The sequence below is a fragment of the Patella vulgata genome, chromosome 5, assembly GCF_932274485.2.
Source record: "Patella vulgata chromosome 5, xgPatVulg1.2, whole genome shotgun sequence".
Classification (NCBI taxonomy): domain Eukaryota; kingdom Metazoa; phylum Mollusca; class Gastropoda; family Patellidae; genus Patella; species Patella vulgata.
This window is the reverse complement of record NC_065883.2, coordinates 19,831,320-19,858,943: the sequence shown is the minus strand read 5'-3', so window position 1 is coordinate 19,858,943 and position 27,624 is coordinate 19,831,320. Positions and strand designations below refer to the sequence as shown.

At 34.7% G+C, this 27,624-nt stretch overlaps 1 long non-coding RNA gene across 1 annotated transcript in view; it reads right to left on the bottom strand.

Moving 5' to 3' along the window:
• The window catches only part of LOC126822005 (uncharacterized), a 46,035-nt gene that overhangs the window by 6,463 nt on the left and 11,948 nt on the right, over positions 1-27,624 (bottom strand). Inside the window, exon 2 of the long non-coding RNA XR_007680600.2 lies at positions 4,512-4,737. This is a non-coding gene — a long non-coding RNA (uncharacterized LOC126822005). The remainder of the gene's footprint in view (positions 1-4,511; positions 4,738-27,624) is intronic.

The window sequence follows — 27,624 nt, the reverse complement described above, 5'->3', positions numbered from 1 at the left end:
TTCATAAGGCTATCGTGAAATCATCTAGTCAAATCGTGTCATCTTTGACTGATTATCGGTGCCATTGGCCATTCTTATACGCTCACATTTTAAGGTGGACGTATATTGTCGTCGCCCAGCCTGTCCGGGCGTTCGTCCACACTTTGTTTGTGGACACTTCATGTCACAATTTTAATCCGATTTTGACTAAATGTGAAATATAGAGTTATCACCCAAGGATATCGGTTCCTTTCGATATTATCATGGATTATTTTGCAGATAAAAACTTCCTTTTTCGCATTTAGAGGGGTGTTATTGTCCAATAGACATGTCCTGAGATCATTAGGACCCATGTCTATTGGACAATAACACCCCTCTAAATGCGAAACAGGTGTTTATCGACATTGTAACATGCTATTTTTTTTTAAGATTTCAAAAGAACTCATTTTATTGTGTAGTAAACTTCAAAATTCGTCAAACTGCAAATCTGTTTTAATGACGTAAAAACCAAAGAAATAAATTTTGACGTAATGAAAACGTCTTGACGTAACGGGATAACAGGCTACTCTCGTTAGATTTGACTCGCTTATCGTTCGGTTGCTATAGTAGCAGTATGAGTATAGCCCCCCCCCCCCAAAAAAAAAATAAAAAAAATTCTCACTTCATTTTTTAAAAAATATTTTTTAAAATAAACTTTATGTTTTTGTAATAGATTATTGTATATTTTATTGTTTGTAGCTGATACCTGACAAGAGGGTTGGTGTTTTAAGTTCATGTTCGGACATATCTCCAAATATTTCATCTAAAGTACCGAGATCAATATTGATTGTCTCAATTGTGTTTATCTCCATTAGAGTAGTACGCATAATATTATTACATCCCACTTCTACTCGTTGCCACTGGCAACCTTTGATAAAACTGTCCTGTTTATTTGCATTTCATGCATAAAAGTATCCGTGTATTAGAAATGTACAGAAAGAGTACTGTTCATTTGTGATACACTGATACTTTTATACCGTTTTAGATACCTATCAACCAAAAGTAGCGGACGTTTAGTCCGACCCAGATCGCAATTGATAACGATGGCTCTAACCAATGTACATGAAACAACTAGTCAAAATCATAGTAACAAAACAAAATGGGGGGGGGGGGACTACATGGCAGTTCAAAAACATATACAATGACATTAAATTAAGATAACAACATATTACAAAAATCAATTATTATACATATCAATTGGCATCTATTTCATAATTTGGTTTGATTTATATTAATATGCAAAATATATAAATTAGAATATTGAAGAATTATTTTAATTAATTGTGATGATAGAAGGCGCAGTTCTCTTGCTGGACACTTCACAGGCATTGAAAATAAGCAGGATGAAAAAAACGCCTAGAAAGTCATAAACTTTATTACAAATAAATTTCAACGGAAGAACCATCCGCCGATGCATACTTTCACCAGGAATGACCCACGTTTCGCATTTCCTTTACACTACATTTAATAATATCGCAGTCCTCTACGCCCTGGACAAGTTGTTTTAACGATATGGTCTTAACAAACACGTGATTGTATTACGCTCAGAGTATCATAGCAAGGCGCACGTGTAAATACTACCCAGGTCGTCTCTCCACTGCGAAATCATTCTACCATGAAATGTAACGTGGGGCTCAGAAAGGGATAAATAATGAAAGAGCAGAAAGTATTTGTCACTTTTCGGTTGAAACGACTCGATAATAAAAACTATTTTTCACATTTTCACAATACTCGATAGAAATGTGATGTAAGTAACTTATTAGCACCTTTCCTCGGTGTATCGGTGAATATCAGGACAGTCACAATTTGTATCCTATTTTGATGAAATCGGATCGACACTACCGGACAAAATGGCCGCTCCCCGTACGCAAATAGTGTAAAAGTATGTAATACCAAGGCTGTGGACCCTCCAGGGGTCACAATTTGTATCCTATTTTGATGAAGCATGAAATTTATATTTGGACAGTAATTTCCTGGATTATCACATTTTTTAGCTTGTTATCTGTCCATCGCTTGCAAAATGTGGGCGTATCTTGCATGACAACCGCTTGTTCTCCATACAACCACAATGCGAAGTAAAAAAGAAACTGCCCGATTGTTCAATGAAGGCAACAAGACTACGCGAAGTCCTCTCTATGCCCTTACGATGGCCTTATGGAGGGCAAAATGAACACACAAATTCAACACGAAAATGAATCTCCGCAAGGTCCTTCGGCAATTGTTTGGCATGCCAAAGATTTTGCCAGCACTCATGAAGTTGCTGCCGGAGCCTGAAACAACTTCACAGGAGGTCATACGATGGCTTAATTTACTTTATCTGGTGTCAATTTCAAGAGATTGTGATGCCCGATAAATTATCTTCCTGAGTCAGTCCTGAGCAACTCTACAAGCCATCGTGTGGCCTTCGTGTGTCATGCGGGTATAAACTATTATACAAAATTCACGTCTCCGTATGTGTGGTTCGGGTGCCATCGTGTGATTTTCTGTAGGCATCGCACTTGCCTTGGCTGTCGATTGGTATTTGACCAGTTTCGGGGCCATCTTCGCTCAAAACTCAGCATTCTATTTTCGTATGGCCATCTGGTGTCAATTTCGGGACAGTGTGACACCAGCATTAGTCTTCTCCCCCCCACCCCCCTAACAAAACAGAAAAAAATCAACTAAAAATACGTCACCCCCACTCGAACTGGACTCTATACATTTGTTTTACTCGCAAATTACATGTCTTTCCATAACAAACGTTGTCTTTATTCGATTTTATTTTTTAAAATCAATTCAGTATTATTATTTTTATTAGTATTCATATAATATTTGGTGGTTTCTTATTAATATTAATCATTTGACCGTTTATTATTATTATTAATTAGCATTTGCCAATGAACCATAACACCGAATATACAAAAGAGTAAATCGTATGGCAGCAAACTAATATAAGCCCATGTTATTGTATCCGTATCAATTGCAACTTTAAAGATTAAATAGTGTTTAACCCAAGGAACAGACGTAAATGTCTGATTGACTGGTGGTTCGAACAATTCATTACGGTTACCATGTCTGCCAATCAACACGACATTCAACAGAAACAATACGTAGGTTTAGGACGAAATAAATACATTCAATCATTGGAGACAATCGATTTAAAAGATTTTAACGTAGACCATTCCAATTAAACAAATCTAAAAGATATAATTTATCAAATACACGTTTAGTATAACAAAAACAATTTCGTGTTGAAAACATACTTTGTGTCTACGTACAGGGCGCCCAGGATCTGCGTCTTTTAAATTACAAATATATCTGTAACTGTTGCTAGCACCGCTTGCAGCCATTTGCATCGAGAGGAAGCAGACACCACTGACTATCAAATATTTAGGGCGCCACGGTGACTCAGTGAGTAAGACGTTTGCTGTCCCATTCTGTCCCTGAGCTGACCGTAAAAGTTCTCAGGGATTTTGTATATGGTGCAGAACGGAGGGCCGGGTAATGGACAACGTATAATTGTTCGGATGGTGCAAAAAACCGAGGTCTTGTGCACACACTGGCGTGCACTGCACATAAAAGCGTCCTTGGCATTTGGATTTAGATTTATAAGTAGACCGTATAGCCGCTGTCCGGGTAACATTTTCTTCATAGCACATTATATCGTGGCTTCAGTCGGCGCAGAAAAGTAGGACGTTAAACCCCATTTCATTCACCAAATATTTAACGATCTCAACAATTATTGAAAATGTTCCATTTACACTCGAATAAGCAAAGATTTTGACTCGCTACCACTTTTCTTAGCTGGTCATTTCTACTTGTGAGGATTGCCCGCTATGCGAAATATAAGAACTTTACGTGATTAAGTACCGAAAACTTCTTTATAAGTTCGTTTTTTAAAACTACATTAGCTACAAAGATTGTTTTATCTTTTACATAATAGATATTTCAGCTTCCTTTTTTTTACTTCTAATTAATAAAACAGATGCATCGTATTGGCACTCGTTTCCTGTGAAATTGTGATATTTTCTTCTCGGAATTCAACCATCCCACGTCTCTGCTGTTTATCAATCGTTGACGCTAACATCGTGGAATTAAGATAACCTTCAGCAAATTCACAAAATGATGGTTTAGAGTGCATATATCGATTGCCAAAAACCACGGGTGTTAATAAAACAGCACACACAATCAGCATTAAAAGTTACATTTTGTAAAATGGTAACCATAAAAATTATCTCTATTCATTTTAATGTGACATTTCTTATGAGTGAAACTCGATTTATATACGTGGGATGGTTCTTGTGTGTAATCAAAATTTTGCATTTAAATGACTTAAATATTCAGAAGACAAGAATTTTACCGTTTTCTTCTTTATTCGGCCTAATCCAAAGATAATGAAATAATGATACGCTTTACATGGTCGTTACATAATGCATTTTCATAACGTTCTACTTCGGAATTAACGTTATTAGTTTTTATATGAATCCCCACGTGATCATTATATTTATACTTACGTCAATATAATCCACCTTGGCATTATACATAACATGTCGGGCACCAAGATCACTGAGCATTTCCTCTAACCGTTTTGGATTGTCAAAACTAGCTATACTTTTCTCCACTGCACTCAAGACTCGCATAGCGTGAGATTTAAGTTGGGTGCTGTCTTTAAGTTCATCCACTGACTTCCCTTTGAAAGGAACAAACACGTCTTGTACATCTGGCTGCGTCTCAAACAATCTGAAAATAAAAATGACCGATATAACTAATTTTGTCATTGAGAGAATTAAACAGCTACAATGGCACAACCTTTCTGCTTTTCCATCCAATTATAATTGTTTTTTTGTTGGTTTTTTTTTTGCTCATCTATTTGGCAATATTATTACTTTGTTTTAAATCCCACAAGCATACAAAAAATAGTGGTGAGATTTATTATTGTTACTGGCGTTTATCCGATTTTATTTAAAGGTTAGAAATACAACCTTGCGTCACAATCAATAAATGATATAGATATATTAAATGTTGAACTCTATAATCTTTTAAACAAAGTCGAGGACGAACGGCTGATATTAGATTTAATTTACAATCTGTACATTGACAATACAAAGATGACATTTCCATGAGAACGCGCCCTAGCTAAGATGATTCGGTTCTCTAATGTGATTACATGCCTCGAGCAACGTCGTAAATGAATACCAGAAGAAGGTTTCAATTTGCGACAATAATAATAAGTTATTTCTACATGAGTAGTAACTCGGCTATTATAAAGTATTTATATACGTCTAGGGACTGATAATAAACGTAAACTTGTAAATACGAACACTTCACAGACCTACAATTATGCCCATTATGTATATATATATGAATGGCAATCCTCTTAATGTATAAATCGCAGATTACGATTATGCTCCTCGGGAACAATGGTCGAATCAACTAATATATTGTTTATAGTGCCTAGTAAGTCCAGTAGGAGATTACTAGTGTTCTGCATGATTAATACATATATATTTCCATTAAGGTGACGTAGATATAATTAATAGTGTTTTTAATGTACCATATTCATTAATTCAGTTCAGAAAGTTTTACTTGGTGCATTCATGCTAATTATACAACAGAATTTGTTAAATATCGTAACTGTCTAATAATGTTCTATAAAGAACAAACGCTGCCTTGTGCACGACATATATCGCTCATTGGGCTATATAGTTTGGTTCGGGGTTTTGGAGACCGGCTTACTGAGTAGAACATAACATCGGGATGAAAAACCAATACATTCGTAATTTGGTAACGGATAACAAGATATTTCGGTTTATTATATCTTGGTTTTCGGTAACAGTTGCTGGACGTATTAAATAAGCTTAGTGAAGACTATTAGTACTGGGTGGGTACATATAACCATGTGATTATAATCCGCCATTTACATAGTGATCATGTTACAGAATACGCGAACACAGGGCAGGTCACCGATAAATTGAGAAAGCGAACGGATCAGATATTTTTTCCGGTGGTTGTATTATCATCCACTTGATAAATTCGCAAAAACTAACGAAACCGTTTAAGCTTATAATCCTGTTGTTAAAGCTAACTATCAAATTTAAAGTATATTACTTGTAGAACAGCTGACACCGCTTCACGTATAGTTAAAGATACATTATGGGAGATTAGATAAAGAGCTGGCAGGTCTCACTATAATAGTTAAAAACTAGATAATGTAAAGGGAATTTGCTGATTTTTCGGCCTAGCCTCGATCATCATTACTAAAGACGGTACGATAAAAAAAAACCCATAGTCTCAATTATCCATTTCATGATTAAATCATGAATGGAAGTCGAACAGCAAATCGGAACCTAATCCAATAAACATCGCAGGCTAGCGATGACATCGAGAGTTGATTATGGTCTGGATAAGTTAATTAATTTGATAACATTTCGGGCCCAAAGAAACACCTATAACCGGCAGATTTAGCTCTTGCATAATGTATGTTTAAAACAAATTTTTCTACGTTTGTATCAAGAATAGTCTGGATGCACTTGATAGTTTTACGACCCACTGATCATCATTATGATTACTGCGATTTCACTTTGAACAGAATGATTGGATAACGCTCAAAACTGCGTGAGATCTTGACGAAAACAAATCATATTCATTCGGGCACGTTTCTAATCGCATTCAGTTCGTAACCTACATATGTCGCAGACACCATACAGCGAAATATATAATTAGATTTTCATATTATGAAATATTGCTCAAGCGCAGGAGATTATATTGGTCTGGAGATGACCATTAATGGATATAGACAAGACTTCTGTCGTCATTAGTACTGCTTGGTGTATGTTGTACAATCGTCCCGAACTAGATATAAGGGGTATCTCAGAAAGTGACATTTTGAGCTTGACATAAGGTTTAACATGACCGTATAGGTTCGGGAAATATAATAGTTTAATCACTCCTACCATTAGTGTACTACTGGACCTAAAGACCATGACTAGCATACACTCTTTTGAGTCGACGACGCAATAGCTTAATAGTTTATGACCGCTGTGAAAATCAAAATGTCGGTTTTGACCAATATTTTAATACAACCCTTTCTACTTCTTCACATTAAGAATATACCCTATTTTGCTTTTGACAGTTGACAATTTAGAGCAAAACGATACTAAATCTTATGAACAAAGCGACTTCCGCTCACTTTGGTGAATAGCCTAAAATACTGAAAACAGTATATAGACATCAACAATCGAACGCATCACTTGGGGCTGATTTGATAATATCGCGATTGGCTGAAAGAGATACACCACAGTGTCCATTTCGATTGTGACAGATATGAAAATATATATTTCAGAAACATTGACGTTAACAAGTTGCATATATTAAAGTATATATTGGTTTCTATCAAGCTTCGCGGACGCTTTGGCAAAATGCCTTATTCTAGGTAGGGTTGGAATCTCGATGACTAGGAGAGTCTACTGTTATTATGAATATGGTAGTGAATAAAGAATTTAAATTACATTTTATTCTCTTTGTTGAAAGTTATAAGGCCTCTTTAAAAAAAAACCTTTATTTTCCGATTTCATTCTGCTCTGCCTGTGGACTTGTGAAGTAATCAAACAGGCATCGATATATTTATTCTTAGAGAGATATTTGAAGCCTCAATATAGACTAGCTGTTTAATTCGGATTCACACCATGCCATGTCATTCGGTTATGTTATTGTGTGAATTTAAATGTGAAATGTTATCCGATGATCAATTAAACGTGTTTGTTGGCTTTTTTTCTACACTGGTTGCTTTTCCTGTATGGACGGTATTGATTGACCAATTTTCTTTTGTTTTTAATCCCACAGCGTATCTAATTATTCGACAATTTTATAGATCTAGCCCGCGGATTCATATTTTGTCTTGTAAAAATTATTCTGAAATCAGAATCCATCATTAAACAATGACGACCCACATGGTCATAATGTGGAAAAGTAGTTGAAGGTATTCCTTGTCATTAACTTTACAATCCCCCATTACTAATCTGGATAGAGTGATTCCGGCAGACTTCAATTGCTATTAATTATACATTTCCTTAAAAGATTCTAGGTTGTACCAAGCACTTTTTATAGGACAGGAGCTGACGAATACATCAATGGCAGCACACTTAAACAGAATCTGAAGATTTATTGGTTTGTTCTTTATCTGAGTTAATTTTCTGATTTATATTCTATTTTTTTATGATCGTCACAATTTTGATCGAAGCAACCTGATTGTTTTATGCCAATTAAATTCCTAAGAGATCTGAACGGGTTTTATTCTATCTGAACTTAATGCGGCTTGATCTTTGACGAACCAGAATGTGAAACCATATTATTATATTTGGTGCCAATGAGAATATAACCTTGGCTGTTTAAACAGATAGATCATACGGTCTGCCATTAAGTAAAGTGGCGTGATCTCTATTCCTCACATGTACGTGACATGGAGTTTGGTCGCCTGGGCAAGCTCGTGGGTATTCCCCGGGTCTTGTGGTTTCATCCCACAGACAAAACCCGTTCTGCGCAGGCGAATTGTTGAAATCAAATTTGATCAAATATAAGTCCCTTAATCACCTAGTTTGTCTCGAATTACCATTGGGTTTTTTTTCTGTATCTCATTCCAAATTTCATTTACATCCGTCTAGTCAAAACCATTACTTAATTTATTGTTCTTTGGGCCAATGCTTTTCGAATAAAGCCTATTTCACCAATTCAATTACGGTAGATATAAAACTTGCGTATTAATTTTGGACATGATGTCACAATTCCAACACGGCGGTAATGATGTCATACTTTGTTCCTGGTCCACAGTACGATCGTACTTGTTACAATAGCCATGTGCAGAAGCTACCATTTTATCTTAACCAAACACAAAATGTCTACTGTGTTTGGTTTCAATTTAAAGATGAAGTGTAAGCTCTTATACGACAAATGAACACGAGATTACTATACGTAATAGCTGTCATTTTTCACACAGTTAACGATTTAATAACCGGTACACAAGTCAACTTAATTAATAATGTCATTGACTTGTTTTCTCATGTGTTCATTTCTGTCACAAGGATTTAAATGTTATTCTTACAGTAAATACTAATTTGAATGTCACAGATTTTATTCGCAGGTTATTACTCACATCCTTCTGACATTTTATAAAATTGAAAACAGGAACTAACCCCACATCCCGTAGTTTTATTTGCTACAAATAAGCTTGTAATTAGCAAGAACGGTTATTTCTGTAAGATATTACCCAAAACCCTTCAACTGTGCTTGACACTAGTTCTCAATTATTAATAATCATATCAAGTTTATTTATAAAATAAAAAATTGATAAAAAGAAAAACACCCCCAGATTATATATATGTGCTTTTAAGTAGCAAAGAATTAGAAATCTTTACCAGTCAATAGCTATTTATGTCAATGTCAATTATTTTATCTCGATGTCGACTTGATTTTGTATTTTTGTAGTCAGCCTATTGAGCGATTCTCCTGCAGTTATTTTTAAAATATGATATGGTGTCAGATTACAAATGAATGATAATGATCCATCTGGTTATCTGTAAGGTGTATGCCCGTCTTCATTAGCCCAGTATAGAAGCAGAACAGTAGGACGTTAAACCCCATTTCTTTTCATTTCATTTCATTTCATATCCTGTTCCATCGACCCTTATGTATTCGAAATGAGTACCATTTGATTTGCATTAAAATATTGGACACCAGCCTGATATTTGACGCAAATATGGAGATACAAACAAATTATGTCTGGTAGCTTGGAATAAACAGGCACTGAAGATTTGTCTTTTATAAAGGCTGAACTAATATGCCCTATGCCCGATAGAACTGGTGGAAATCATACTTAATATAACAAAACATGTAGTTGCATATAGCAACTGTATCTCTTTCATTGTTTCGATTATGGTATCAGATATCAGCTTTTCATATTCAGTTTTTTATATTTTACATAAAGCATTTTTTTTTTTAAATGGGGGTACATATAACTCGTGATAAGACATCCGTAAAATTTTGATTCTTTTTTCGAAAAAACAAAATGTTCGGATATGGATCCGGGAGAGAGAAAGGTAAGTAATAATTGTGTAATTTTCTTCATTTTAATTTGAATGTATGATGCCTCTAATTAACGACCAGGAAAAATAAAATGATAGACCTAAGGAGTTTTTGAAGCATGTAATAGATGAAATAAGGTGGATATTTTATCCCGTTAAAAATAAAAATAGAAGCTATTTAATTACGCCGACGTGATCAAAGACGTCACGAGGGCGCCTGTCACAGGATGTCTTAAGGCTATCTGAAAACCACAAATTTTGTATTTGAAAACAGATCGTCCGAATGCCATATCGAGTTAATGGTCAGCTGTTCTGTTTATTAATAAAATATTCACTTGATAGTTTATATACACCGAACAATATTATTGAAATTTTTCCCTGCGCTTTGCCGCCCCGGTCATATCCTTAAGAACAGCATAGTAAGTACAGGGCAGCATTGGGTGTTAAACTAAATGTAGAAGAATTGTACTTCTTATTCTACTACGTATTTGAAAACTTAAAAATGTTTTTCCTTGATGTAATTTTATTTAAAGATATATAACAGAATGAAAAACACATTTACCCTGAGAAAAATTTTAAAAATGTATTAATTAAGCGTTTCCTTCAAAGAAACCCGTGGAATAATTAAAGGTTTTACACAACATTTTACTAGCGTGGCACCGTAACGCTCCTTAGGATTTCCAAGGGGATAGATGAATAAGTAATCCTAGCCAGATGTATCCCTCTTTGATGTTGGAGCGATGAATGTACTTGTACCTCTTGAAGGTTTACTTAGTAGATTACATTTTCTAAATTAATCATAGCATATCAGTTTAAGCATACACACCGGACTGTATTCATCACAGGAACTTCGCGATTTCCCTAAAAATAATTAACTGGCACACGATGTAATTTTGTAGTCAAGCAATCTTAATCTGCAAATCTCGGCGATTACAATGCAATGATCTACATTGTATTATTGTGTGTAGGATAAAGCACGAGACTGAGGTTATGCTGGGGAAAGAAAGACTGAAGAAAATAACCCGAGAAAAAGAAAAACTGAGGCCAGCAGGCCGAGGTTTTTCTGTCATGGTTTTTTTTCTTTAGTCTTTCTTCCCCAGCATAATCGAAGTCGAGGATTTTATCTTGCTTATAAACCGTCTGTGTTTACATGTACGTACAATGAGAATATCCCAGAATTCCAGTAAGAAAAACCTGATATCATGTTTTCCTAAGGAAAATAAAAACCTACCTTGGAAGAGTAACCCGTTACAGTTTTAAAGAAAAACTTTCAGAAGAATAACCCAAAATCCCCCTGTATATATCCAAAGTCGCCCCCGACTTTCAGACCGCAAGTTACTCCGGGCATAGAATATACCCCAAAGATCAAAGGGATTTACCGTTATAGGTTTATAAGCTTTGTTAACAACCTATGAAATGTTCAAAGCATTAGTAGCGTAACCACATTGGTTTATGAACGATTTCATTACGGGTTCCACCTTCTATTGTATATGTGAAAAGGAGCACGTGGTCGCTTGGCAAACCTCGCCGATGTTCTCAGGCGTTTCTGTCACTGCTAATGAGTCTTTTTTTGTAGTCTTTTTACTGGAAATTAAATTCATTTCCTTCATCTACCTTTCTTCAATGTATACATGCATTTATATATAATTTCAGAGAAATATACTTTTAAAAAATAGTAGGGGATATTAAAGGGACAATAACACTCTTGCTGGCTTGACAGCTCCAGAAAATAAATAATAGCCATATTTTAAGTACTAGATGTTTAAGTGTCCTACCTGTTGTGTAAATTATCCATTACATCATATTTTACTTATCCAGAGGGTTCGAAAATATTTTTAAATCCAAGTCACATTTTAAAAGGTTTACGTTAGGCTTTTCAAATCATTTAGTTGAATTTTTCCAATTTTTAAAATTAGGTGTGTTAAGATGAAATTTGTATCACCAATTAATTGGAATATTGTAAAATAGTACAATTTGTTGACCAGAATAAAGATTGGGACATATTATTCAGTTACAACAAGAGTGGTATTGAGCCTTTAAAATACAATACAAAACTGCGGAAATGCACTGCTGTTTTTATTTTATTAGAGGTAACCATGTGTATGTTAATAACAGGCCAATTGCCTACACATGAATATAAACAGTTCATATGGGCGGCTTATATGACGGTCCCATTTCACTCACAAAGAGATACACCGTCAAACGTGAAAATGGACTTTTTTGATTTTTGTCTTAATAATGAGTAATTGCTCCAACAATCCTCAGCCATTCAGCAATTCGTCGTGGCATGCTCTCAATGACCCGCCCAATCAAGATTTAGGGCAATCTGACCCACTCCTCTTGCAGTACCATGGACAATTCTTGCAGTGTTGTCGGTTGACGTCGACGAACACGTCTCCCAATCAAATTAAACGTAACACACTCAAGCAAAGATACACTAAACAGTAAATCTTATGCAAGAACCGATAGGAAAGCAAACATGGATGGATAAACCAGCACGCGGCAGTTTTCATCCACCCTTCCTTGAAGTGTCAAATTTGACAATGAACCTCTCCCATGTGTATGGTGCTATTGCATGTCGCATCTGCAGCTCAGTGGTTCTGTTCGGGCGATAAGTTCTTCATCTGTGAACATACCCTCAAAGCATGTCAAGTGTCTATGACTATTTATCATATCACAACCTGCATAGGTATTTGCATTTTAATATCCCCTACTTTTTTAAAGAATATATTATACAGTCCGCTATGGGGATGGGTGATATTGCATTAGAATTACTATTCAAGATATATATGTATATATATAAACTGAGTAAGAAGAATCAAGAAAATAATATATTCCACAAGACCAGATGTTTTGATGCGTCTGGTAGGTAATTCGAAAAAAGAATTTAAGCTTTGGCAGATTGCTACCAACAGTTTATAATCAGCCTGCTTCAAACCGTCTATTGCCTTGTCCTCGCTCTTACATAGGAAAATCAATCTTGATGACGAAATATGAATAAACAACCGTCTGGGGGATGAAATTGTGTGCCATATCTATCTGTTCATGATAGCCATTGGTTCACCTCATAAAAAAAACCCAATGAATGTATGCTCCGTGACAGCGAGTGCCATGTATATCCCTAATAAACACTTCGGATTCGATCCCCATATTTCATTATGACAGAAATGAGTAGCCAGGTTTACTTCGAATTTTGCAAGTAATCTTATCAGAAGCATATTTGTGATAAGCTTTTGGCAATCGCAAGACAATAAAACTTCTTTATTTGCATATAAGTTTTATTATTTAAATACGATTTCAAATGTTAGCTTCTGAAGATGAACCAGTCGCGGCTAGCCAATCTCTTGATATCGGTTAATACTTGGAAACATCCTCAGAAATTAGAATCAAATCCTTTTGGTACTAAGAATATATATTCACCTTGTGAACTAGACGTTTTCTCGGTGGTATTTTTTAAAATCATTGATTGACAATAGTTATGTGTATTTTATTATTTTCACTTCCAATCTTGTCAACACAACCGTCGGGGAGCAAGATGAAACATTTGAACAATCTCATCCAGAAATACATGATGACTTTTTTCTCTGAAGTAACATTGTTACATACAACCACGACTTAAAATCAATTAGATAACCCAATAAAAGTTCGAGGAACTTCAGGCAGAACGTCGCTGATCGGTGAAACCAATTTATTGAAACGCCATGAGCATAGATATAAATATTGTGACTAAATGAATTTCTGTAAAATAGATCGCAACCTTGTCTTTTATTCCAAGTGAACAAACTATTTCTTTCATTTACGCCTGTCTAGCAACACCATCACAATACCATAAAACGGCCTCGCGAGTTGATTAAAAAGTTTACTATACTTCTGTTTGTATACGGAGATTGATTTGAAAAGAAATCTATGGACCTTTAACAAATCTGAAATAGCGGGTAAATTGAGTTGTAAAAACATTCTAGACTGAATAGAAATAGATTTTACTATTAATTTCGAAAACTCTTTCGCGTGTTAAACCATTGATTTAGGATGCGGATGATTACATACAAATCAGTAAACGGACATTGTAACAATAAAAAGTTTATTATTTAAACACCAATAGTCTTAAGAAAATGGCAAATGGTATAGAGGTTAAGGCCAACGAACGTATTCTATACCTATTGATATCGTATCACTGCGTTAGTCGTTAGGTTCAGTAATATTCGGTGGTCCAATACGTTGACAGTTGGTATGTGATATGTTCATTTCGTTGAAACTTACAAGGAGCAACGGTGGCACAGTGAGTACGCTGGCTCGCTGACATTGGGGTAATGTGTTCGTTCCCGGCGTTGACCGAGTACGTGCAGGATGGGGTGGAAAGTGTACGTGAAAGAACCCCTGTCGGTTGAAATTCGAAATAAAAATAGACAGTAGCGCTGCTGTTCGGGGAGAAGTTCACTTATAGCACACTGCATGGCGTATGCCCTTCTTCGAAACTCACAGAAGGTAATGCTCATTTAACATGGATACATTTAACACATATACGTCCGATAAAAAGATGCTTTTATAGCAGTGGCTGTTTAGCTTTTAGTGGACAAATAATCCTTAGTGCCTCAAAGAGTATAGAATGTTAATCATCGCAGTAAAAAGGTGTTCTACACAATTTCTTTTTAAAAGCTAGTGTTTCGCTTTCAGGTTAACGTCAAATAAATCACATACATTATTGTCCAATCATAAATGGGAATCATCATGCGATATATTTACATGTCATAAGCTTCTAAGCAAACGGTACGAGGATTATCACCCGAGTATTATGCCACTTAAGGCCATTATAAATTAGTTGGCGCTTGTATTCAAAATGTATATCGATATTGTACCCTCACGAATGTTGAAACAAGTGAATCTGTGTTTACTTTTCCCAAAATGTTAGCGATATGATGCAGATGAATGTTAACAATCATTGACATGTGCAGTTCTTTAGTAACACACAATGTTGGTGATATTGTATCCAATGCAAAAGACCAATTGAAGTCGACCCTGACTTATATTTTTCATAGTGTAATGTTCAGATTAACTAACACGCATAAGCAATTATTTCAAAACCAGACAGCAACAAATATTCAAATTATTCACACATAACAAGGACTTAATCGATTTCTTCGGGTTATATTGGACCATGCGTGACCCTTTACCTCCATGTCTGACCTTTCTGTAATTGAAATAAGCAAATGAAATAAGTGGGCTAATTCCTGATAAGAGAAGGCATTCACAATTCTGTAATTTAAAAATTGATGGTCTGGGGATAACAAAAGACAACCACTAAAAATCAAATCTATCAATTTTAATAGACAAGGTTTCCATTTTTAAAGCTCATCATAATAGAAATCAATCGTGTTAAAGATATACTTCATTTTCCACTGCCATGGATCTTTCTGGTCTAGCATCAACATAATCATTGGGATCTAGCTTGTACCCAGAACACCCTGGTCCTTACAAAACATATATGGTACAAATTAATTTTATTATTTCTCTTGAGTGCAGTGCTCTTCATTATCAGTGGGTAACTGGGGAAAACCCCACTTTTTGTCACGTACACACACAAATTGGTTCCGCAGTAAATCTTCACTGCATGCCATAACGATAAGACTGACTGCCTCGGTAATTAGGGAAGAGCTTATGCATATGAATATTCTTTGTGGAATTAGTTTTCAATGATGGCTACATCAAATAAATTATTTCATCGACAAACCAGATACAAGCCTTGCTAATGCACTAAATTAACAGATTTATGTGTGTTGACATTGTCAGAAGTAATGGCGATGGAGTTAGTTTTAACTTCTTACTTTTCAGCAGCGAGTGGGCTAATGAAAACATAATCGTGGAATCAAACGTTTGTGTACGGTTAACATAAACCTAATTTGTAATTTGAGTGCACATTTACACGTGGTATGTTCTGTAATAATGAGATAATATATGCAAACTTTGAGACATACCCATCAGGCCAACGCCGAGAAGCGCACGTTTAAACGTATGTATAAACGTGTAATAATTGTAGGCCAGTGTAAGGCGTAATACTATTCAAAATTTATGACGCGTTAAGATACTTTTGTAGAATGACAGTCGAGCTTATTTGAAAATATTACATCTACAGTATATATAGATGGGATGCCGGTGTTGAGATACAAACCAACAGTTACTAAAATGTCGACTTTAACTCAATCTTTCTCAACTGAATTCTAATCCCATCCCTATTGAAGTACGAGATCAACCTGATTCAATACTTTGTTTGACCTAATTCAAAGAGGTTTGGCTCTTCTAAATCGCAGAGCAATTCAAAATCATATTATGTCAAATGAAATCAAGTCAATATTTAGTTAATATTAGAACTGTTTATATAGAAGGAATGATTATGCTTGTCCTGTTAACAAACGAGTAAACTGGGAATCGGCATCTGTTCAGGACCAGGTTTCTAGATACGTTATAATTGATGTGTGTGTTTGATAGTTTATTAAATACTGAGAGGTTTGTGAACAAGAACAGATTTAAGATACATCAAACACACGGTCCATAGGGACATATTGATACTATAATAAATAGTCTTTTCTCTCCACTTTTATTGACCAAGCAATTGCACAACTCGTTGCCTTTTTGAATAGGGGGAAATAAAGAAGTTAAACAAATATGCTACGCATTACACCAGTTAATAGTATTATATATCGATTAAGATACATAATACCACCAGAGTGTATCACAGAGAACAGAGAAAAACCAAAAAGGTGTAATATACCAAGCAATACATAATTGAGGCATTACAAGAACTGAAGTGTCTAAGCTTTTGTAGTGGCACCAGAAGACATCACCGAGTATCAAAGGGTGTTTAACCTTAATAGCTGATGGTTAAAGCAGTGTGTTACGGTCGAAAATTGATTTCTTGTAATCTATTTACTAGGCAATTTAAATGCTTATAGAGAGGGAAGACAGACTGGAATTCAGGCATGGCTTCTTCACAGAATGTTTACGAAGTCGTACAATTTAACAGACAGTATCAATTTGACCTTATTGAATGAATTACAGTTGAATTGCTATCCTATAGTATTGATTGCATACTACACCAATAAATTACCTCATGAAAGTTCCAGTTGAATGGAATTTGCAGTGTTTAAGGTGATATCATGATGACCCGTCATTACGGGTGTAAACATAAAACGTACAATTACTAAAGCTTCGACGTAACCTTGGGTTCTTATGTAAACTCGCTTTGTTGTTATACGCCAACTAGCTAATGTGCTGGAATACTGTCATCGCCCAGGTTCGTCCATCCAAAGATCCACACTCTATTAGATTAGTTGGCATTGAAATAAACATGACTCTTGCAGTTCCTGAGTGATACATGTACACTATCGTACCCATTGTGTGATGTCACAGTCATCTAATTTTCAGCAAAGGTTAGTATTTAGCAGAAGAAAGACGGCCCTTGCTGATTTGAGACACTCGAACACAATTAATTTCAGTATTGTTGCCCCCGATTATAGGAAAGTTGCAGGCAGTAACGTATTCACTTGACCAATGCGGCCATTATTAAGATGTGAAGGGTTTAATAATTGTTTAAAACCGAAAAGAAGGGTAGTATATTTCGGGTTTGATGTCTTAAGTGTATTTCGGGCATTAAGTCTAGAATATATATTTACAAGGTTAATAGATTTAGGCGGAAACTGTTACATTTGTGGTGTCGAGTGTTCTGCATGGTATATTCTGCAACGTCTATGACACTTATATGCTTGCATGGTAAACCTCGGTAAGTAATCAACAACCGCTCGCTAATATATCAGCATATTGGTACACGATGTTGAAAGGGCAATTAGGGAATTATATATATTATGCAATAATTAATTGACGTTTAGGCATTTAAACATGTCCACATTATAATACAGCTACATTATCGCAAGCTTAAGTAGAAGTTACCCGATGGATGCAGTAATTGTGAGAAATAAAGTCAGTAGCATTGGACGCTTTTTTACTCTTGAGTACACTGAGTTCACGTGATACGAATGAAATAGACCTGGGTCCTGTTTCACGAAATTTTAACTAAACATAAAATCCAAATTTTAGTAGATACTTCAATTTTGATTGGCCAAGCACTAAAATCAAACTAATGTTATCCAATCAAATTACTAAAATTTGGATTTTATCTTAGTTAAAATTTCGTGAAACAGGCCCCTGTGTTTAATAATATTGCCACGAATTGCATGTTTAGAATCCTAGATATAGCTCCGGAATAATAAGCTTAAAGGTAGATTTGACTACATTAGAAAGTATTGTTAACAACACTAGCTGATCTAGTTGTTAGACACCGAAAGCTAATGTAAATGATTACATGTGATTTTAACACTATTGTTTTCGATCCATCAAGATCTCCATTTGTAATCTAGTAAGTCACGCATTAGGGCTGATAATTCAAGGCCGAGGTCCAGAAACTAAGTCATTAACACCTTTGTTCCTCATCACAGGAGTATACAATGTTTATCAGAAAGAACACAAGGCAAATAGGAATTTAACCCTTCAACAATTTATTGCAAAATTGACATGGCACTGATCTCATATCCGACACATTACAGATGAAAGCTTTCCGTGACATTAATATAAGCCAGGTGGATTTCAGAAGATCCACGAGCTACTCTCATAAACGGCCTAATCCATATCTTCATTTTCATTTGTGGAATTCCCTACTGTGGAATTAAAGAAATCTGTTTACTTCCTAATACAACAGACGCCAAACATATATTTATTGTATCCGTCAGATGTGATCCTTGCTGTGAGGTTTATAACCCCTGGCACGAACATGGCCTATTTACCTTTACTCTGGAACCAGAGTATTTTGTTACTTAAAACATTACATGGTGGCTAAGGAGATGGGTTTATAGTAATACACTATATATACATCCGGTCAATCACATTTTACAAGCTTGTTTATTTGTTATTACAATTTAAGTTGATGGGGTAATTAAATGCTCAGCTAATTATTGTTTGTCTGATTATTCAGAAAAAAACAACATGTTTCGGTCTTTTATTAACCACATAAAGGTGTATTGTTAGGGTCATATATTTATTCCAAGACGTTACATGACTTTAAATTAATAATTGGATCCGTTTGCACTAACCGGACCGTTAATTAGTCTTTTCCCTTTTTTTGTCTGAAGTTGGGCTTCGTTGGATGGCGCCTAAAATATTTTAAAGGTATTTGTTGGTAGCTGTAACTGCGATCTGTATATTAGAGTTAGATCCAAGATATGTTTTCATATAGTTCAAATAGTTCTATATAGATTAATTTTATCTTAACAAAACGTTTCAATATTAAAAGGTATTTATTCGAAACATCTTCTATATGTGTCCTTCTGTTTTGAAATAATGTCGCCCAAGTGTTTTCTCGTTTCTCCACCCACTGCGAAAACGAAACTGTCTACATGCGTATAATTAAAATAAAAATATACAAATGAAATGAGGGTTAACGTCCTTCTGTCCTGCTCCGACGATAGTCTTTATATGGCAATAAATCTCTGCAAGCCAGAACAATTTCTTGTCATAAATCAGTGTTTAATCATATTAATTGACGAAGATGTTACCCGCCATTTTGTAACTTGGAGTATTTTATTCAATAAGTTTGCAGATGATCATAATTCTGTATGTTTTATTTCCATACAAAGGCTGTGCGCGGTTATATTTTATATATTATCGTTAAAACAATGGTGTTACTTTCAATGGGCTGGTTTAAGTGGACGTTAAAACCTAATCCACCACCTCCGTCTCTATATCTCTATGAAAACATATCTTGGATCTACCTCTAATATACAGATCGCAGTTACAGCTACCAACAAATACCTTTAAAATATTTTAGGCGCCATCCAACGAAGCCCAACTTCAGACAAAATAAGGGAAAAGACTAATTAACGGTCCGGTTAGGGCAAACGGATCCAATTATTAATTTAAAGTCATGTAACGTCTTGGAATAAACATATGACCCTAACAATACACATTTATGTGGTTAATAAAAGACCGAAACATGGTTTTTTTTCTGAATAATCAGACAAACAATAATTAGCTGAGCATTTAATTACCCCACCAACTTAAATTGTAATAAAAAATAAACAAGACAGTAAAATGTGATTGACCGGATGTATATATGGTGTATTACTATAATTAAAGTAAACGCATCTCCTTAGCCACCATGTAATGTTTTAAGTAAAAAAATACTCTGCTTCCAGAGTAAAGGTAAATAGGCCGTGTTCGTGCCAGGGGTTATAAACTTCACAGCAAGGATCACATCTGACGGATACAATAAATATATATTTGGCGTCTGTTGTATTAGGAAGTAAATAGATTTCTTTAACTCCACAGTAGGGAATTCCACAAATGTATATTATTTATTAAAATGGGACATTTACATGACTTTTAGCGAAAATCTAGCTTGTTTTCAGAATATGTTTCGATTAATGAATTTTCTTCAGATTTATGTATCTTGTTATTAAACATCCTGTGTAGATGAGTTTAGATAACTGTTTAAAAACCACCAGTAATCCATCTCATTGTCGGTGTTAAATCCGCGAGGTTCGATCAAATAGTATACTTTCCAATTTTTTTTAGAAACTGGGAGCAGTGGTAAAATGCGGGTGGGGTTAACCAGTGGAGTATACATTACCGACTAAAAGGGGGTGGGGTTCTCCAGGGGGAACTTTTTCTGTGATTTCCAACACTTTGAGCAAACATTAAACTACGCTGCCACCCACCCTCTTTCGAGGCATAGGCAATCGAATACAAATATTTAAAGTATATATAATATATGGTATAAAATATTGCAACATCGACGTCGCCGCTTTAAAGCTAATAAACTACCTTTTGTAATTCGCGACCTCTGAATGCAAAACCATTTTTAGCCACATAAAATTTATTTACTAGTGTATTCATAGTATCGCATTACAAAAGAACCGAATTTGAATGCTAAATGTGGCGTCTAAATTACAGGAACATAATTAATTTCAGAAAAAAAATATTCTATTTTAAGGTTTAACGTTTTGTTATTAATTGTTTCTAAAAATAATTTAACCAACAAATGAGAAAAGAGATTTATATTCCCGTGCTCTCCATAATCTTATCTTTGCAACATCGTTAGAGGTGCAAATTCTCTTCGGATATAACAGACTTCGGTTAATTCTCCAGTTCTTTTAAGATGCATTATGTAAGATTTAGATAAAGAGCTGTATTGCTATTATAGTACAAAAATAAATCATGAAACATACATATTGAATATTTCATTTAAAGGGACAGTAACACTCTTGCTGGCTTGACAGCTCCAGAAAATAAAAAAATAGCCTTATTCTAAGTACTACATGTGTTAGTGTCCTACCTGTTGTGTAAATTATCCATTAAATCCTATTTTACTTGTCCAGAGGGTTCAAAAATATTTTTAAATCCAAGTCACATTTGAAAAGCTTTACGTCAGGCTTTTCAAATCATTTAGTTGAATTTTTCTAATTTTTTAAATTAGGTGTGTTAAGATCAAATTTGTATCATCAATTAATTGGAATATTGTAAAATAGTACAATTTGTTGATCAGAATAAAGATTGGGACATATTATTCAGTTACAACAAGAGTGGTATTGAGCCTTTAAATTACTTTATTCTGAGTGAAGTCATGAGTATTAGAAGACGTAGCTTAGATTATTTATTATTGTAGCAACGTTACTGGGCAAACGAGTCTCAGTCTCAATTATCCATTTAACGTTAAATACTTAAATCTGGCGGGCGTTCTAATCTCTGTTTAAATCTCTGCCATCCGATGGTCTAGAGATAGAGAGTGGATTATTGATTTGTCATGTTAATAAATGCCCAAATGATCGTTGATATAACATTTGAAGCCAAAAAGACAGAAATGCCTCTCTAGAGGAGCCAAGTCTTTAACTCAATATCAGTCGGTCTTTGACATTGCAGACACGGTTTATTGGTCTATTGGTCAGTTTAAATCAACATTGACCGTGTTATCTTACCATGAAAAGCGGTCTTTTGATTTCCAATATTTAAGACAAAAAGACCCTTTTAAAATTGGTACACGAATCGCGTGTTATCTTAGCATGAAAAGTGGTCTTTTGATATCCAATATTTAAGACAAAAAGACCCTTTTAAAATTGGAACACGAATCGCGTGTTAGAATGCTTTTGAGCACCAGTTTTGTGAACCGACTCGATGAAGGAGGCTAAACTTATCCCATGCAGGAGAATACTACCGGTGTAGACTGGAATAACCATTCATTTCAGACTATCCGCGCATTTCGCCGAACATATATAACCGATTAGAAATTACAGTAAAAACAGAAACAATTGAATGTAAATCGGCTTATATAATTCATATTACATTATTATATGCGTTGTGACCCATTTATTTCTTACCGTTCGTGGGACTTAACGTCTATTTCAACCAGTGTATAATTTGGCTATATTTAAGGCAAATCAAACAACAGTATTAAAATGAATATTGTAACGTGTATACATGATACGGCGATAGATGAGCAATACATACATGATTAAACAATATAATAAATGATAAAAATAACAGATTCAAGTACAATTTTGGTACAATTCCATCAATATTGATGTTGTTATTTTACTTGGAAAAAGGAGGATCCCGATATCCAATATTTAAGACAAAATGAACATTTTAAAAAACAGTGAGTGACGTTTTCTCTATGGACTGTCCAGACGCAAACGATTGTCATTCATTTTGAACTGCTCACGTATTTCGCCGAACATAACTGATTAGAAATAACAATACAAATTTTAATAAATTTGATATTTTCAGAAAAATGCAAATGACGCACATAGACTGAAACTTGATGTGGTTAAGAAACATTGATTATATCAGCGAATGACAGATTTTCGCACTTTTAAAGTATTTACGGTAAATAGAGAGATAATATATATATTTATGGGTCCGTTTAAATAGTGCATCGAAACTTTAATGTTGAGGGTGCAATGATTTGGCATTTATAGTGTTATAAAAACAACACGCTCTTATCCGAACTATGAAAAAATATTTTTATAACTAAAACAGATATAGACGTAGAAGAAAAAAGGTTCGACATATCAGTTACAAAAGGCAACAAGAAACATTACGAATTGTGTGGTCTTAACGTTTCTTGTATTTAATATACAACTCAGACGCCTACTTTCCTGTTTGCATTTTCAGTTATATTTCAACGAGGACAACTGTAATCACGATTTAGAGTGTCGGATTGCAATTTCAATAACCAAGACTGTGATTAATATTGGTTCATGTTCAGACATAAATGTCAAATAATATATTTTTATTATTTGTGTTATTGTGCAGCTATTTGCAGATCAAAATTATTGAATAGTTTTGGCTCAATTCAAAACCTAAGAATATTAATAATAATACATATTTTACGAATCGATGTAATGAAGTATTTTGTAACTCTTGGATTAATACGCAATGATTACTTTGCCTGCAGCCATGCACCCCGCATCCTCGGTATCCCAAGTGGTCTCATTCCGTTCTACTCCACAATACCCTGTGTTTATCCACGGGGTTTTCACGTATTCAATTTATCTACCCTTGATCGCAGTTTGATTCTACGAACCAACCAAAAATAGGTTACAATCCTGGAAACACTTCAGATAATAACTTTCAATGAGCTTGGATGTGATCAAATCACATTCTAAGCAAATAAAATATATTTTTAAAAAAAACCTAAAACTTAATCGGCTATATATCTAGTTGTTGTCACTACTTCGGATGACAATCCTATCTTGGAAACACAGATCGTGCCATTCAATGGACTTGGATGTCTATCTGGGCATGGCTAATATACGTATATATAGATAGTGATCATGTAATATTCAAAGCAGAGAAAAAATATCTTGAAAACCAGACACTTATTTCTAAGTTGAAACACATGCTGACATTATTTAACGCACTTCTGATTTACTACCCAGCTGGTATTTCTATCTTGATTAATTTGGAAAATAGTAGTCCATTAAACGGAAGGTCAAACATAGGACATTTCCGGTATGAATGGTGGAAAGTTCGAAATGTTAAAGGATAAAAATAATCGTGTGGAATTCATAAGAAATAAAAATTGGTCTTATGACTAAATCATTGTTGTCAACTGAGATTTATTGATTGGATAGCACTTTGCTTTCGTCAAAAAATAGTTCTCGACGTGACCTTAATCTATAATTGTTTACGGCCATTTCAGAATAGCTGGCGATGGTAGCTTTTTTCAGCTGAAACACCATTGTCACTGACTCTAGTGTTACTTACTGTTTTGTTAATAAAATTGTTTGCTTGCTTTTAGACTGATTAACTTTCACATCTGATAAATTGTCGTTTTATGTTTCAATATATAAGAACCATTTCTCAGTAGAAATGGAATTTTCATGTCTGAAGATGTTCATGTCGCGAACCTTAAAATCATTTTGAACAAGAAAAAAAACCGGTTTAGTTATTTAAAACAATAATATATCGCATGGTTCTGAACAATTGTTGTATGTTGTATATTTTGAACCATATTTTTTTTTACTGTTCGAAAGGAATTTAGTTGATTAATGACAACACTTTTATGGTGTTAACATTTACACTTCAGTACAAGTAACTACGTACCCAGAAACTTGTTAGAACAACTCGTGCGACGTATAGGTAATTCAAAGTGATGTGATAGTTACTTTATGACTTGTGTCGCATGTTTAATTTAAACCGATTTGCTGGTCCAATCGGCGTCTTTATGTGCAGCAAAAGTTCATAAATTTAACTTATAAAGTTATGTATTAAAAAAACTCAGCGCTATTATTCTTTTATCGCGAAGTATGTAAATCGCAAACCCGTCTACATTAGCCCAGTAGGAGCAGAACAGTAGGGCGTGAAACCCATTTCATTTCTTTTCATGTAAATCTCAAAACTTGTATAAATCGAATGTTAACTTACTGGTGAAGTTTCTAGTTCATGTCGGAACGCTCTCTCTCACGGTCGAAGTCAGCCTTTGCTAGCGACAGACAGGAGCGGTCAGAAGACTCCGTCCGTGGGAGACCGCTGAAAGGGAATTAGTGACTGCGTAGTGGATCGAAACGGTAAATTAGGCAATCACGTATATTATGTTATGTCTGAGATTAGTAATTCATGCAATTGCACGGTATTACTTTTATTTAAAATCTAAACAACCATTTAATCACCAACAGAAAAGAAATTACGTCTGCATTCTTAGAGCACCAATCGACATTGCGACGTTAATAAGCTTTACGTCCGAGATGTTAAAATCTTTTAATAAACTTCATAAATTGGTTTCGCCATACCACTTTAATAATAAGTATGCACACAATAGTATCGATCGCCCCGTCGAACAACCAAAATCAGTATGGACTAAAAGGGTATACTTATGTATTATGATAACTGACGGCTTTGCTGTTCGCGTATGCCCACCAACAGTGTATAATGTATATTTAAAATTCAAGGCGAATGTTATGTTTATTTTCACGTGTTACTTTCTGCCAGCTGCAAGGTATAAGGGAATCCCTTGCCTCTTTATACAGCCTAGAATTCGTTTTCGGTGAAGCAAAGATATTTAAGGAGGAGTCATGACTATACACATTTTTTGTCTGCGATATCACCTCGGTGAAAGCGGACGTAAAATACAACTAACCCACACACACTATACACATATCGACTGTGCAGGGGACAACTCAGGGACGGTGACATTCAGGTGAAGGTTTGCAATACTGAATAAGGAAAAATCACAAAAAAGCTCTAAATACCAAAAGTTAACAACCTCCAGCGTATGCAAAGGTAAAGTTCAGTGTGTAACAAACATCAGTATTGCGCGCCTGGTCATTTCTGGACACGAAAATAAATCAGATATTTTAATAGCTCCAATATAACTATAAAACCATAGAAAAGGGAGAAATAAAAATACATGTATTATTGATCTGGAAATCGTTTCTATGATTTAAATGTATTTTTGTTATTTTGTGCATTTTTATTTCGATTTGTTTTTTTAGATAATATACACGTAAAGCTGTCATGTGAAACAATGCTTTAAGGTTTGACGTGATTTGAATATGCAATTTCAGCGTGGATGTTCAAATATTTTGATTCCAAAACGTTTGACAAATCTGATGAGCTGTCACCGAGTTATAAACGATAATTATGACGATTCGTACGCATGTTTAGTTGTTTTGAATGAGTTAACGAAGGCTAACGCAAATAACTTACTCAAAGTACGCCAGTCCTTCGAGTTTCGGTAGTTATGAGATTTGATAATATTCAGAAATACTTACACTTTTTATACTTGTCGAAATCGATGGTTTAGTGCACAAATACTCCTTTTGAATAAGGCCATTAGCCATTCAAAAATCCAAGATGATGGCCATTTTGTTTAAGATAGCGGCCATTTTTGTTAAAGATGGCCTACTTTTGGGCAAATGAATATCATTTTACGCCGAAAGTTTCAGGCATCTTAGAAAAAGACAGCCATTTTGAGAATGTTCTTAATGAATGACCATAAATGGACACCTATTCAATTTTGAGTGGTTGTGTCTAGATTTGAACGATTGTTACATTTATATGTATTATTATCTATCATAACCATAAAAGTAACGCTTTCCTCTAAACTACCCACCGATCGCTTTGATAAAATAACGTTGGGCTACGTAAAACAAACTTAAGATATATGGCAATACTGTCTCGGGGAAATAACTGTATATATTATAAGTGCTGTAACACATCACATGGCTCTAAACAATCAAAGAACATTTTACATTTTGACAACTAGAGAAGGTTTCAAAATCCTTAGGGACTTAGTAAAATTAATAAAAATGTGATAATGACCAAAGGGTTTGTGAAGCTTTTAGCGCGAGCTCTTTGTAAACAGTTGAATTATGGAACTTTCCTAGTAATATTTAATAAATCTGATGACTTATAACACCGTGTCTCTCGACAAAAATCAATTATATTTGGCTGCCGGTTATTGGATTGTTTGAAGAATTTATTGTGTTATCATACTCTAACAATAGTATTTCATAATACTGCGTGCACGATTGCATTTGAAACAAACAAAGCTTTTAGTTAAATATGGCGTATACCATGACATTACCATCATTAAAATTAGTAAGAACAATTTGTTAATATTAAACATATAGTATTCATATGCAATTTAACAAACAAGTAAAATATTTAGATAATCGTATCTCATATTCTGCAAATACGATACGCAAAGAATAGTATTTCATAATACGGATTACTAGAATACAATTTTTAAACAACTAAGCTTTTAGTTAAAATCGGATCAACGTATACCGTGCCATTACCATCATTAACCAGCGGCTGCCAGGCAGGATACGCCCACATTTTCGAGAGATGGATAGAGAACAAGCTAAAAAGAAAATGATTTTTCCTACAATCAAGGGCCATAATTCAGGAAATTACAATTCGATATGCGCAAATATCGAAAGGAACCGAGATCCTTGTGTTATAAACTTACATTTCAAGTTTCAACAAAATCGGATAAATATTGTGA